At 48.1% G+C, this 13,653-nt stretch overlaps 1 long non-coding RNA gene across 4 annotated transcripts in view; it reads right to left on the reverse strand.

Moving 5' to 3' along the window:
* The window catches only part of LOC147365252 (uncharacterized), a 147,666-nt gene that overhangs the window by 133,556 nt on the left and 457 nt on the right, over positions 1-13,653 (reverse strand). The window lies entirely within an intron of this gene.

Raw genomic sequence — 13,653 nt, forward strand, 5'->3', positions numbered from 1 at the left:
TCCAGAGCCCAGCAAGCTGCAGCATCCCTGGTCACCCAGCTCACCACCAGAGGTCACCCAGGAGGCTGGAACTACAGGAAAGCCCCCAGAGAAAAGGAGTTCTCACCTCTTGGCCAGGGAGTACTTCTGACTTTCCAAACAGTCCTCCATGTTTTCCCCAAGTTAGCTCATAATTTCCAGATCCAGATGCAGACCGGAAACCCCCCACCCCCATCCATTACCTCTCTGATCCTGACTCACTCTGGGGGCAAGGAAGTGGGAGGGGTGAGATGCCCAAGTTTCAAGTCTCACCAGTCTTTGGGGTGTTTGTTTTTTTTTTTTCCTGATGGCTTTATATTTTTAAAAACAGTTTTATTGAGATATAATTCATAGACCACACAACTCATCCATGTACAGTACACAATTTGGGACTTCCCTGGCCACCTCATGCGAAGATTTGACTCATTGGAAAAGACTCTGATGCTGGGAGGAATTGGGGGCAGGAGGAAAAGGGGAAGACAGAGGATGAGATGGCTGGATGGCATCACCAAGTCGATGGATGTGAGTTTGAGTGAACTCTGGGAGTTGGTGATGGACAGGGAGGCCTGGCGTGCTCCCATTCATGGGGTCACAAAAAGTTGGACACGACTGAGTGATTGAACTGAACTGAACTGGCAGTTCACTGGGTTAAGACCCTGCATTTCCAATGCAGGGAGTGTGAGTTCGATCCCTGGTTGGGGAAAGAAGATCCTACACGCTGCTCAGTGCATCCAAAAAAATAATAAAAATTAAAAAAACAAATAAAAATAAAGAGTACGTTTGGGAGAAACCAATACAATATTGTAGAGCAATTATCCTTCAATTAAAATACATAAATTTAATTATAAAAAAGGAAAAACATAAAGTGTACAACTCAGTGTCTTTCAATATCTCCACAGAGTTGTGCAGCCATCACTATAGTCAATTTTCATAGTTTAATGACCCCAAAAAGAAACCCCACACTCCTTAGTGTCACCCCAAGTGTCCCAGCCGATGACCCAGCCTTAGATGACCGCTCATCTACTTTTTGTTCTATAGATTTGCCCATTCAATTCTCATCAATCTTTAAAACAAAACGTCTCTTCTTCAATCCCACAGTCATTCATTCATCAAAGTTTTCCTGACCACAGGTTCCCCCAGGGACTGATTGCCCGGTGCTGTGTTCAGAGCCATGCAGGCAGGGTGGACACGGCAGCCCTACATGTGGGGGTCAGCCTGAAGCCGACGTCCTCTCCTGCCACTCCACTGTCTTGCTCAGGCCAGGCGTGCCAATGACCTTCCTGCCAGAGCTCCACCCCAGCTTCTCTGCCGTAGTTTTGGACATGTTAATCCTCCTTCACCTTGGCCTCCATCACACCATCCTCAGACTCTGTTGCCCCCTCTCTTCCTTGCATATTCTATGCTTAGTCGCTCAGTCATGTCCGACTCTTTGTGACCCCATGGACTGCAGCCCACCAGACTCCTCTGTCCGTGAGGATTCTCCAGGCAAGAATCTGGAGTAGATTGTCATCCCCTCCTTCAAGGGATCTTCCCAACCCAGTGATGGAACCCAGATCTCCTGCATTTCGGGTAGATTCTTTACCATCTGAGCTACAGGGAAGCCTATTTGCATCCTCTATCCCCTTGTTAAATGCCAGCACTTCTCAGAGCTTGACCTGGCCCTTTTCTTTTATCTCCCTTTGTTCATCCCCTTTTAATCATTTCATTGACCCCATAGGGATTCAGACACTTCCCAGATGCTGAGGACATCCATGTCAGTTCTCCAAACTCTAAACCAAATGCTTGTTGGTGTAGAGGTGGCCTCTCCTGAGATGGCCACCGGAATCCCAAATCCATTGCATCCATACCTGAATCCATCCTCAGGCCCCACACCCAACCTGCTGCTCTTCTGCCCTAGTCTGGTGAGGAAGGTGTAGCCCCCAAACATCAGCCACTAGAGTCAGGAACCTGGAGGTCAGCCTCAGCCTCTCCTTATTCCTCATTACCTACCATGTCCAAAAGGTCATCTGGTTGGACGGCTTCTACCCACCCAGTGTCTTTCAGAGCTGTTCCTCAACTTCACCCCCTGCCCGCCTTAAATGATCTCCTCCTCCTCCTTTCTGAGCTAGAACACTCATCTCCATATGGCCTACCAGCCACCTCTAGACTGCCTGCTCTAATCTGCATCCCAAGGCCCTCTCTAATCCAAGGTCCACCTTCTTCTCAGCCTCATCCTTACTCACATGCATTTGCTCCAGCAGCAATGAACGCTTCAGTCCCAGAACACACCCAACTTTGCTGTGTATTTCACCGCTCTCCTGGAAAATTCTCTCCCAGCCCTCAACCGCCAACTCTTACTGCTTTTCCTTCAACAACCAGTCCAAACCTCACCTTCTTGTGAGAGCCCCGCCCGCAGGCCCCTTACACGCAGGGCACCCTGAATCGCAAGACCCACTCAACTCAACCCCTTCAAGGACTGTGTTCTGCTCCTTTATCTCTGTGTCTAGTCCCTGGTAATGTTATACCCATGGGGCCTCGATGAATGTATGAAAGAATGAATGAATGAATGAATAATCCAGGTGGGTGGACTTGATGGGACACACAGCTGTTCACTAGGGACAGAATATGACAGCACCAGCAATCAGGAGAAGGGAGAAATGCCCAAACCGTCTGCCTCGCCCTAAGCAGTTTACAACCAGCTCGTGGGAGACCAGGTTCTCAACACATCTGATGCACCAGAGTAGCTTACAGGTAGCACTTAGCTTTGGAGAAGGCAATGGCAACCCACTCCAGTGTTCTTGCCTGGAGAATCCCAGGGACAGGGGAGCCTGGTGGGCTGCCGTCTCTGGGGTTGCACAGAGTCAGACACGACTGAATCGATTTAGCAGCAGCAGCAGCAGCACTTAGCTTACAGGCAGTGTGCTGATTCCCTCTAGAGCTCAGAGGAACCAGATACTGGGGAGAGCGGAGGAAGTCTTCAGAAGTGGCCTGTCTTTGGGCCTCACCCCAGCTTTCCAGAATCTGAACCGAATGAAGGTTGAAGGGTTGAAGGAGACAGTGCTTCTCCAGGGAAATCCCACCCAGAAGGCACTTGCCAGAACTCCAGGACTCTTGCTGGGAAAAGCTTGGTGTCTCCTTTTCACCTGGAAGCCTGACTAGCTAGTAAGGATCAGGAAAGGGGCAAAAAGGCATTTCAAAGCATAATGGGGACGTTCCCTACCCCCTTGTTCCCCTCAAGGTCATGGCTTAGAGTTCATCTGCTTGACCTTTTAGAAGACAGGTCTGACTAGGGTTCCAGAGACCAGGCCAGATCCCCTGTCCAAGTGGGAGGGAAGCAGCACCAGGAGACTCAGGAGGTAAGAGTAGCACCTAAAGGAGGCTAGGGACTTCCCTGGTTGTCCAGTGGTTAGGACTCTGCACTTCCAACGCAGAGGACACAGATTCAATCCCTAGTTGGGGAACTAAGATCCCACATATCACACAGCACAACCAAAAACGGGGGGTAGGGGGCGGAATTTAATAAATAAATAAGAGTTAAGAAAGAGGCTGGGAGGAAGGCTAGAGACTTAGGTGCCCCTGGCGACCTCTTCTGTTTGACTTTGGGCCAGCCAAGGTGAGATGTAATGGTCTGACGTGACTTCAGTCTTTATATCTGGAGGAATGTAAACACTGAAACACGCCAACACAAAAGGAAAGCAAGTGGACACAGGCAATCCAACTGCTCCTGGAAAATGTCACATTCAGCTAGTGACTCTCAGTGGCCCAGGTCCCCCCTCCCACCCCCCGTCCGCACCCTTTTCCTTCCTGGTAGCTCTCTCTTCTCTCCCTCCTACCCCTTCCCCAGCGCTGGGCTTTGTCCCCATTCCTGAGTGGCAAAACTTGCTCCCAGAAGCAAAGTTTCATGGCCCCAATCTCTTTCTTATAGCCAAGGAAACTGAGGCCCAGGGAGGGACTTGGAGGCACCACACAGCTGCCTGCCCACCCCCACAGGCTAAAGCGCTTTGTACCGATCAGGCTCCCAGGTCCCCCCCTCACTGTACTGCGAGTCTAGGAACAGCTGCTCCTCACCCTGCCCTTTCCAACCACCACTGCCTCCTTCCACCAAAAAGACAAACAGGGCTGCATCTGAGCACAAACAAAAGCCGTGTGATGAAGAGACGGAAGTCTAGCTGGAGGATTCAAGGCTTGGAGAGCAGCAGCCTCAGGGAAGGCCTGGTGCACCCTGCCCTGTGCCGTGTGGGTGGCTGTGTGTAAGCCATGCCCAGCACGCTCCATCCTTCTCCCAGCTGCCCCTTCCAGCCTGATGCCGGGCCTGATGTCCAACAACTAAAGCAGAGTCTGGGCCAAGAGAGAAGAGGTGAGTGGAAGACCTGCTCTCTAGAAGCCTCAGTGAGTGAGGCCCCTTGCCTGCTGTTCCCCGATGTTCTCTGAAGCCTACTGGGGGGTGAGGCTGGGTCATGCAGACACTTGCCCACAACTGCAGTGCCACGGAAGAGGAGCAGGCCCTGAGATCGCCACCTGCCGCCAGGGCCAGCTCCCCCAACGCCAACATCCTGGATGGCACCAAGATGAGAGAGCTGACATGGGCCTCTGGCGCCCTCTGCCGTTCAGCACTCCTGTCCCACAGCCTGGGGGGCAGCCCTGAGGCTGTGGGGAGACACTCAAGGAGTCACCAGTCCCTGAGGTTGCCCTAGCTCACAGCAGCCCCTCCATCTACCTTCCCTAAAGGAGCCAGGACAAACGCCACGCATAAGCCCCGGAAAGGGCGACATATCAGTCAGGATGTACCAGGGTGCATCATGGTAACAAACACTCCCCAATCTGGAACAGCTTGTAACAATTTCTATTTCTTGGAACTGGGTTGTCTGGGGTGATGCTCCTTATTCCTTCCTCCAGGATCCAGAACAAAGGAACAGCCATTGTCTTTAATGTTGCCAGTGAGAGAAGGCAGGAGACTGAGGGGCCTCTGTAGATCTTTAAAACTTTCACTCATAACTCGTTGTCCAGATAAGGTCACACGGCCCTGCCCTACACAAGGAGCCTGGATGTGCAACCCTAGCAGGTTGCAGTAACCTGCAGAAGTCCAGGCATTGGAAATATTCAGAGAACAACATGATGACTAGAGGTCAGTTTACTCTTAGGGTCACCAAACATTTGGCTCCTTCTCCCTCCGTACAGCCCCCAATTCCCCTCTGGCATACTAGCAGCACAGGTACCATCAGTACAGTATCAGGGTGGCATGTTGGGGTATCCTCATCAGCAATGAGATGCCATAACTCCTGTATCACTCACAGACGGGGCATCTCTTGATTTCAGGTTGTTACCTGGAAATCAAAGTTATCTGCCTCCCTTAAATTCAACATTCAGTGAAACAGCAAGGACAAGGTAATGTCAGCGATACGCCCAGTTAGAAAGAGCGTAATTGGGAGACACATCTTGGCAGACGCTGCTCCACAGTTATCCTGACATCCCACGGGCAGACATTTAAGGGTCGCTGCCCTAGGACTGGGGCATCTTCCTTGCTCAGGGACTGGGACTGTTCCTTGGGTATCTCTTCCTGTGGTTCTTTGTGCCCCTTCTCCCCTGGCTGACTGGCTCCCTGGGTTTCTTCTTACTCAGAAACTTGGGGTGTTTATAGCCCTGTAATGGCCACACCACCCTTGCATCTACTGGACCTCTGAGTTCCAGTGTGACACAGTTGCAACGTCCCTTAGATCTCAGTTTGAATTCCAGAGAGAGAGGGCCTGATTGGCCTAGTTATGTTATTTAGAACCAGGCACAGGAGTCATGATTACCCTCCAGCTTATGCATGGATGTGCTTGAGAAGGGACCACATGCTGCCCACATAGCCTGGGTTGCCCCAGAGATAAGAACAGGGAAGACAATGGATGCTTATTTTCTCTGAGACAAATTGCTTGGAGTTGCCTTTGAATGACTCTGAAGAAAACACACAATGAGGGGTGAGAAAGCGGGGTTTGGCCTTCTCCCACCTCAGACTGCTAATTGTTTTCTTTATTTCTCCAAGTCTCAGTTTCCCCATCTGGAAAATGGGACAACAATCTCTGTTTCCCCACTCAGCCCTTTTGCTCCCTCAGGTACCCAGTGGAAACATTTGCGGTCTCTGGGATTGCCTGAACTGGAACACAGTCTGGATTTACCTGTCACTTCTCTCAGGAAGTTTTGCATTTGTAATAGAGAACTCTGAGAGACTGAATAACCAGAGAAAGGCACTTCTCTCTCTCTTTACTTTTTGGTCACACCCCGGGGCACGTGGATCTTAGTTCCCCAACCAGGGATCGAACCTGCACCCTGTGCATTGAAAGGCAGAGTCTGTGACCTCTGGGGAAGTCCAGAATTCATCTCTAATAGTGAAATTAGCTGTGAGAGAGGTGAAAAGGGAAATAGTTCAGTAGAAGGGAGAGGGGAGAGATGGGGCACTCAAGATCACCTAGATATGAAGTCTGCTCTCCCTTGCTGACTTTCCATTTCCTCCTTTGTGGGAGAAATGAGTCAAGGCTGATCTTGAATGACAACTCTTTTTACCAGAATCCTCGGGTCATTTTCGGTGGTAAACTTGCGTTTGAACCATGTGTGTGGGCGTGGTGCCCACTGCACTCTCTGTCCCCTGTCTTCTAAATTCTACCCAGAAGTGATTTCGGCATAGTGTTGATGATGGCAAAGCTATTACAGCCCACATTTCCCAACCTCAGGGAACGTGATTGCTGGGGGTTTTCTTCGGGAGACTCATTCCTTCCCTGGTCTGTGATAGTCTGAAGATCTGCTGTGTATGTTTATTTCACCCTGTTTCCGAAGCAGAAGTCACATACAAGGGATGACGTGCACTGTCCGTGTGTCCTTGCGCTCAGAGCCCCATCACGGGTTTTGGCAAGTATCTTTTGCAGGGCGTATCAAAAAATAACAATAGGGCTTCCCTGGTGGCTCATTGGTAAAGAATCCACTTGCCAGTGCAGGAGACATGGGTTCAGTCACTGGTCTGGGAAAATCCCACATGCCATGGCTCAACTAAGACCATACACAGCTATTGAGCCTGTGCTCTAGAGCCTGGGAATGGTAACTGCTGAAGCCCTAGAGCCTGTCTTCTGCAACAGAAGCCACTGCAATGAGAAGCCTGCACACGACAGCAAAGAGTAGCCCCCACTCGGCGCAACCAGGGAAAAGCCCACGCAGCAGAGAAGACCCAGCACAGCCAAAATACATAAATAAATAAAATCGTTTTTAGAATAACAGTAACTAATATTGGCACAATGCTCTTCAGTCTATGAAACATGGCCACATGTATTATTTTATTTAAGACTACTGATAACCCCAAAAGGGTAATTATTTCACAAAAGCATAAACCGAGGTTCAGAGAGGTTAAGTGACTTGTCTAAGATCACACAGCTAGTAATAAAAATAATAATTGAGATTAAAATTCAGGTAGTCAGACCAAGTACCCCTTCCACCTAATCAAATGGTGTCTCTCCCATACCCCCAGCTTGATGGCCACAATCCTTATTCCCCAGGAAGAACATCTTTTATGCCAGATTCAGTAAGAATAGACTTAGGGCATAACCTCCCCTCACTTCCCTGGGAAAGGGGACAGAGGGTCACAGCATCACCACAAAATGAGTCACCTGGATCTTTTTGAACTGTAATAAAAAGGGGGAAAAAAGATTTTAAGGCCTGTCCACATGCTCTCCTCTCACTGGCCTGGCTCTCTTTGGAGCAGCTGAGCTGGCTCTTCTTTGCAAGGCCAGGCCAAGTGGTACTCTGTCCACCCCCAGTGACAGAACTTCCCAGGACCAATGCCTGCAGACCTCTCCTCTCTGCACTCCAGTCTGGCACGGTCAGAAGCTAGCTGCACCCTTCTCTGCACCTCTCTACAGCCTTCTCTATCTGTAAAATGGGGATGATCTCCACTTTCCTGTCACCGTTCTCCACCAGGAACAGAGAGGAAGACAAAAGGACACGAGCCACAGTTTCTTAAAGGATTTGGTCTTTTTATAGAGGTGATAACTGAATAAAAGGTAACAGCAAGAGTGACCTCAATGCTACGTAGTAAGAGGATTCCAGAGGAGAAATTAATTCCATGGAATATTCTAGGGAACCAAATCTTCTTTTTTAATTTCTGGCCATATCTCCTAGTCCTTGACCAGGAATCAAAGTCATGCTCCCTGCATTGGAGAGCAAAGTCCTAACCACTGGACTTCCAGGGAAGCCCCATGGGGAACCAAGTCTTCTAAATGATTAGAAGCTCTTTTGGTTACAACTCTTGTGGCTACAAACCCTTCTACTCCAGAAAGAGAGCCTTTCTAGGGTTGTGATTGGAGATGGCCTTGCTGGTGTGGATTCTGCCCAGGGCCCACCTTCCCAGGGTGAGACCAAGGGGTGACTGTGGAAGACAGTGCCAAGTGGACCTGGAGCTCGGATAGATTTCCATGGCAGCTAGTTCTGAGTCCATAATTTCTTCGTTCCTTTGGTTTCTTTCTCAAAATGGTCAAGTATGGTAAAATCTCAGTTGCATAGGGGCAGTATTTCACTGTACCACAGCCATAGAAAAATGTACTCAAATGTGTATGAATAATTGCCATTATTTCTGTGGATACGTCTTGCCAGTCACCATGATCTGGTACCTTTGTCACTTTGATAAAAAGCTCTCAGAGACATGGTTCCTCTATCTGAACAATGAAAGAGTTGCATTTCATTGTCTTTGAGGCCCCTTCCAGAATGAATACTTGCTTGGAATGATAAAACAAAACATCAGAGCCTTTAAGACTCAGAGTGGGGGGAAGAATTCACCACCACTCATCCAGGTTTAATGGGAATAGATGATGTTGCATGGATGAACCATCTCTGCCTGTTTCCCTCCCTACTGTCTTTCCTTTGAGAGTCCTAACACATAACGCAACATTGCCACTGCTTACACAAAAACTGGCCATCACATTGAAACCCTAGGCTGTTTCTTATCATTGTCTGCTTCTCTGCTGATGATCCCCCAAGAACTTGGTAACATGTGAGCTTCCTGGGGGCAAGAATCATATCTCCATCTATATTAGGTCTTCTAAAGAAAATGAATTAAAGGCAATAGGATAGATAGATAGATCAGATCAGATCAGTCGCTCAGCCGTGTCCGATTCTTTGCGACCCCATGAATCGCAGCACGCCAGGCCTCCTTGTCCATCACCAACACCCGGAGTTCACTCAGACTCACGTCCATCGAGTCAGTGATGCCATCCAGCCATCTCATCCTCTGTCTTCCCCTTCTCCTCCTTCTCCTCCTGCCCCCAATCCCTCCCAGCATCAGAGTCTTTTCCAATGAGTCAACTCTTCACATGAGGTGGCCAAAGTACTGGAGTTTCAGCTTTAGCATCATTCCTTCCAAAGAAATCCCAGGGTTGATCTCCTTCAGAATGCACTGGTTGGATCTCCTTGCAGTCCAAGGGACTCTCAAGAATCTTCTCCAACACCACAGTTCAAAAGCATCAATTCTTCGGCACTCAGCCCTCTTCACAGTCCAACTCTCACATCCATACATGACCACAGGAAAAACCATAGCCTTGACTAGACGAACCTTTGTTGGCAAAGTAATATCTCTGCTTTTGAATATGCTATCTAAGTTGGTCATAACTTTCCTTCCAAGGAGTAAGCGTCTTTTAATTTCATGGCTGCAGTCACCATCTGCAGTGATTTGGGAGCCCAGAAAAATAAAGTCTGACACTGTTCCCACTGTTTCCCCATCTATTTCCCATGAAGTGATGGGACCGGATGCCATGATCTTCATTTTCTGAATGTTGAGCTTTAAGCCAACTTTTTCACTCTCCACTTTCACTTTCATCAAGAGGCTTTTGAGTTCCTCTTCACTTTCTGCCATAAGGGTGGTGTCATCTGCATATCTGAGGTTATTGATATTTCTCCCGGCAATCTTGATTCCAGCTTGTGCTTCTTCCAGTCCAGCGTTTCTCATGATGTACTCTGCATATTAGTTAAATAAGCAGGGTGACAATATACAGCCTTGACGAACTCCTTTTCCTGTTTGGAACCAGTCTGTTGTTCCATGTCCAGTTCTAACTGTTGCTTCCTGACCTGCATACAGGTTTCTCAAGAGGCAGGTCAGGTGGTCTGGTATTCCCATCTCTTTCAGAATTTTCCACAGTTTATTGTGATCCACACAGTCAAAGGCTTTGGCATAGTCAATAAAGCAGAAATAGATGCTTTTCTGGAACTCTCTTGCTTTTTCCATGATCCAGCGGATGTTGGCAATTTGATCCCTGGTTCCTCTGCCTTTTCTAAAACCAGCTTGAACATCAGGAAGTTCACGGTTCATGTATTGCTGAAGCCTGGCTTGAAGAATTTTGAGCATTACTTTACTAGCGTGTGAGATGAGTGCAATTGTGCGGTAGATAGATAGACACATATGCATATATGTGTGCATATGTGTATCTCTATATATACTGAGGGCTGGGGAAGTGAGGGAGGGAGAGAGAGAGAAATAAATTTCTTTTAAGGAATTGGTTCATATAGTAACAGGCTGGCAGGTCCAAAATTCATAGAGTAGGCTGACAGGCCAGACGTTTAGGTAAGAGTTAATGTTGCAATCTCCCATTTAAATTCCACAGGATATCAGGCTGGCAACTTGGGCAGCATTTCTACAGTGCAGTCTTGAGAATTCCCTCTTCTGAGAAACTCAAATTTTGTTCTTAAGGCCTTCAACTGATTGGATAAGACCCACCCACTGGATGAAGGGTAATCTGCTTCACTCATTAACTTAAATGTTAATTGCATTAATAAATAATTACGGCAACATCTAGACTGATGTTTGACCAAATGGCTGATCATCATAGCCCAGCCAAGTTGACACATAAAATTAACCATCCACACTACCTCTTGTTCACTTTTGTGTGCCCACCTGGCTCTTAGGGGTGGCCAAGCTTGAACAGATAAACAGTGAGGAGTCCTCAGGGTGCCAGGATATGTCCTGACTTCTCTCTGCTCTAATATTTCTTACCTTCCCATTTTTAATAACTCAGGTCTCCTGAGTCAAAGACTCAGCCCCATTCAGCAGCACTCACTGTTCATCCCTTGACCACAGTCAGTGGATGTTGCTGAAAGAGGTGTTAAGCCTGGATTTCATCCTTGGCTCCACCACCCATTAGCCCAGGGACCCTGAGCAGGGAGTTTAACCCCTTAGAGAGTGAGTTCCATGTCTGTGAAGTGGGGCATGTGATGCCCAGGCTGTGGTGGGATTTTTGTGAAGCTCAACGGTATGATGCACATGACATCCCAGTTCAGTGTCTGCCATGAATGAAGCACCCCATCATCTTAGTAATTATTATTTTATTGCTTCTTCACACACAATTAAAACTCACTAATTCAGACCTATCAGAGAGGGCAGTCAATGGCTGGAAAGTCCACATTAAAAAATAATTTAAAAATAATGTCATTTTATTACTTTAAAATATATTACTCAATCCAGGCTAATAAAGTGTTGCACGGTGAGCCCTTGGGGGACTCATGTTAATGAACAAATAAGAACAATTTGAGGTTAGTCTATCAATTATTGGTGTGGGAAAGGGTGTCTTGAAAAGTACTTGAAAACAGTGTACTATCCTCTGTAGATTAAGTGTTTCTCCTGCAATCATCTTAATGCATTTTATTAATTCAACAGCTTCTCCCTACCTTGAGAGCCCTCCAGGCAATTTGGGTGCAGGACTGACTGGGTTTCTACAAATTCTTACTCGGCAGTAACTGAGTATGTTATTTCACTGAGTTAGGTCAAGACCTTTACTTTATGTTCTTGCCTTTTCTTAGAATTCTGTTTCTTAGAATTCTATAGATGACCATCTTCATCTACAACTCCCAGAGGTAGAACTGTTTTTATCAACTAGCAAAGATGCTAGGCTTGCAAACCTGGACACTGGACTCGGATGGATCTGGGCTCAAATCCCAGCTCTGGCTTTTGTAAGCTGTGTGACCTCAGGCAAGCCACTTACCTTCTCTGAGCCACGGTAAAGTGGAGATAAGGTGACCTCCCTCACAGGGTTGCTTTGGGATTCAATAGAGTGATACAACCAAAGTTGCTGAAATATTGGCCCTGGTACAGGTGTCAATCTAGAGATGAGTCAGGGGTTATAGGCATAGTCTGAATGAGACTCTAGGGATAAGGAATGTTGAATTATTAATCTGCATGCTGGGCCAGTCCTTGGGTGAATGACTAAAGTTACCCATAGACAGACTATGATCCTAGGGCAGAAGCCCAGGAATTATTGTTATTATTATTATTAGCAATAAAAATGACAATTTATAGCTTATAAGAGCTATCCACCTTCTCCCCAAAGTTCCACTGAGACGATTTATATTTGAGGAAGCTGTACAAGGGCCATGGCATTTGTCTGTCCCTCTAGGCATTCCAAGTCTGGGTTAGTTTCACTCCCAGAGACCCACGTGCTCCAGGTCAACTCAGTCCCTGCAGAAAGGCTGTCTCTGAGTGCAGGTAGGAGTTGAGCCCTTGACTGTACCATGCATCAGGGTCAAGAACCACCAGAGAAGGGGAGTGTCATGGAGACCTGGGAACAGGACATCAGTACTTCCTCTGGGGAGGGGCAGGAGCTCTACAGTCACCTTAGTCTGTCCCCACTTCATCTGACCGGGAGGTTGGGTTAGAACCCCCTGCCTCAGTTTCTCAGAGGAGGGAGCTCTGAGTCCTAGAATGCAGGGGGACCTGCTCAAGGTCACACAGCTGATGAGCGCAGCGTGTCAGCCTCCAAAGGTTCTCTTTCTGTCTCAGATTCTGCAAAGGCTCCCAGCTTTCTGTGAGACCCTTCGGGCCAAGTTCTCTCACCCTCCTTTAACAGCCCAGACCATCACCCACCAGCCTCTCTCTTGGAACTGCCTCTGCCCTTTCTCTAATTCCAGTCACGCTCCTGAATGTCATTGCACCCCATGAAGGCAGTCCTGGATCTTATCTGATTTTGCTGACCCTTGGCCAGCACAAGGACTGGGCCTAAAGAACATACGTAATAGGGGTCTGTTGAGTGTGTTGACAAAGTTAATAAGAATTTCCCAGAGACTTCACTGGTGGTCCAGTGGCTACGAATCCACCTCCAATGCAAGGGACACGGATTCAATCCCGGTCAGAGAACTAAGATCCTACACGCCATGGGGTAACTAAGCCCATGCACTGCAATTACTGGGCCCAAGTTACACAACTAGAGAGCCCGTGTGCCACAGCTAAAATCTGATGCAGCCACATAAATAAATAAATTGTTTTTAAAATGTCCCAGGGGCCTGTGGAGAAGTAGTGGACCTGTTTGCCTCTGTTTGCCTACTTCTAAACATTGCTAACTAAAGGTGGACGGAGGGGCTACTTCGAGCTGGGCAACCCAGGGACAGGTGACACCCCCCCAGGTCTCCCTGCCCTGTCCCCTCAGGGCCAGGCCGCAGGAGAAGAGAGGATTCTGAGCAGCCCAATACCACTGATTTGAGCCAGGCTACATGGTTTGCTGCTCCTCATAACAAAAGAGCCCCAAAGAGGTTCTTCTCAAGGGAGTTGGAGCCAGTTAAGGAAGAGGGTCTCCTGGTAACTGACTTTGCCCCGCCTTGGCCCCTGACTAAGGACACCTCCGGCCCCCACGCAGCCCATGTAGTCCAAACAGAGAT

Source organism: Bos grunniens, chromosome 10 (assembly GCF_055505025.1).
Source record: "Bos grunniens cultivar Pamir isolate PY7600 chromosome 10, Bosgru_T2T1.0, whole genome shotgun sequence".
Taxonomy (NCBI): Eukaryota; Metazoa; Chordata; class Mammalia; order Artiodactyla; family Bovidae; genus Bos; species Bos grunniens.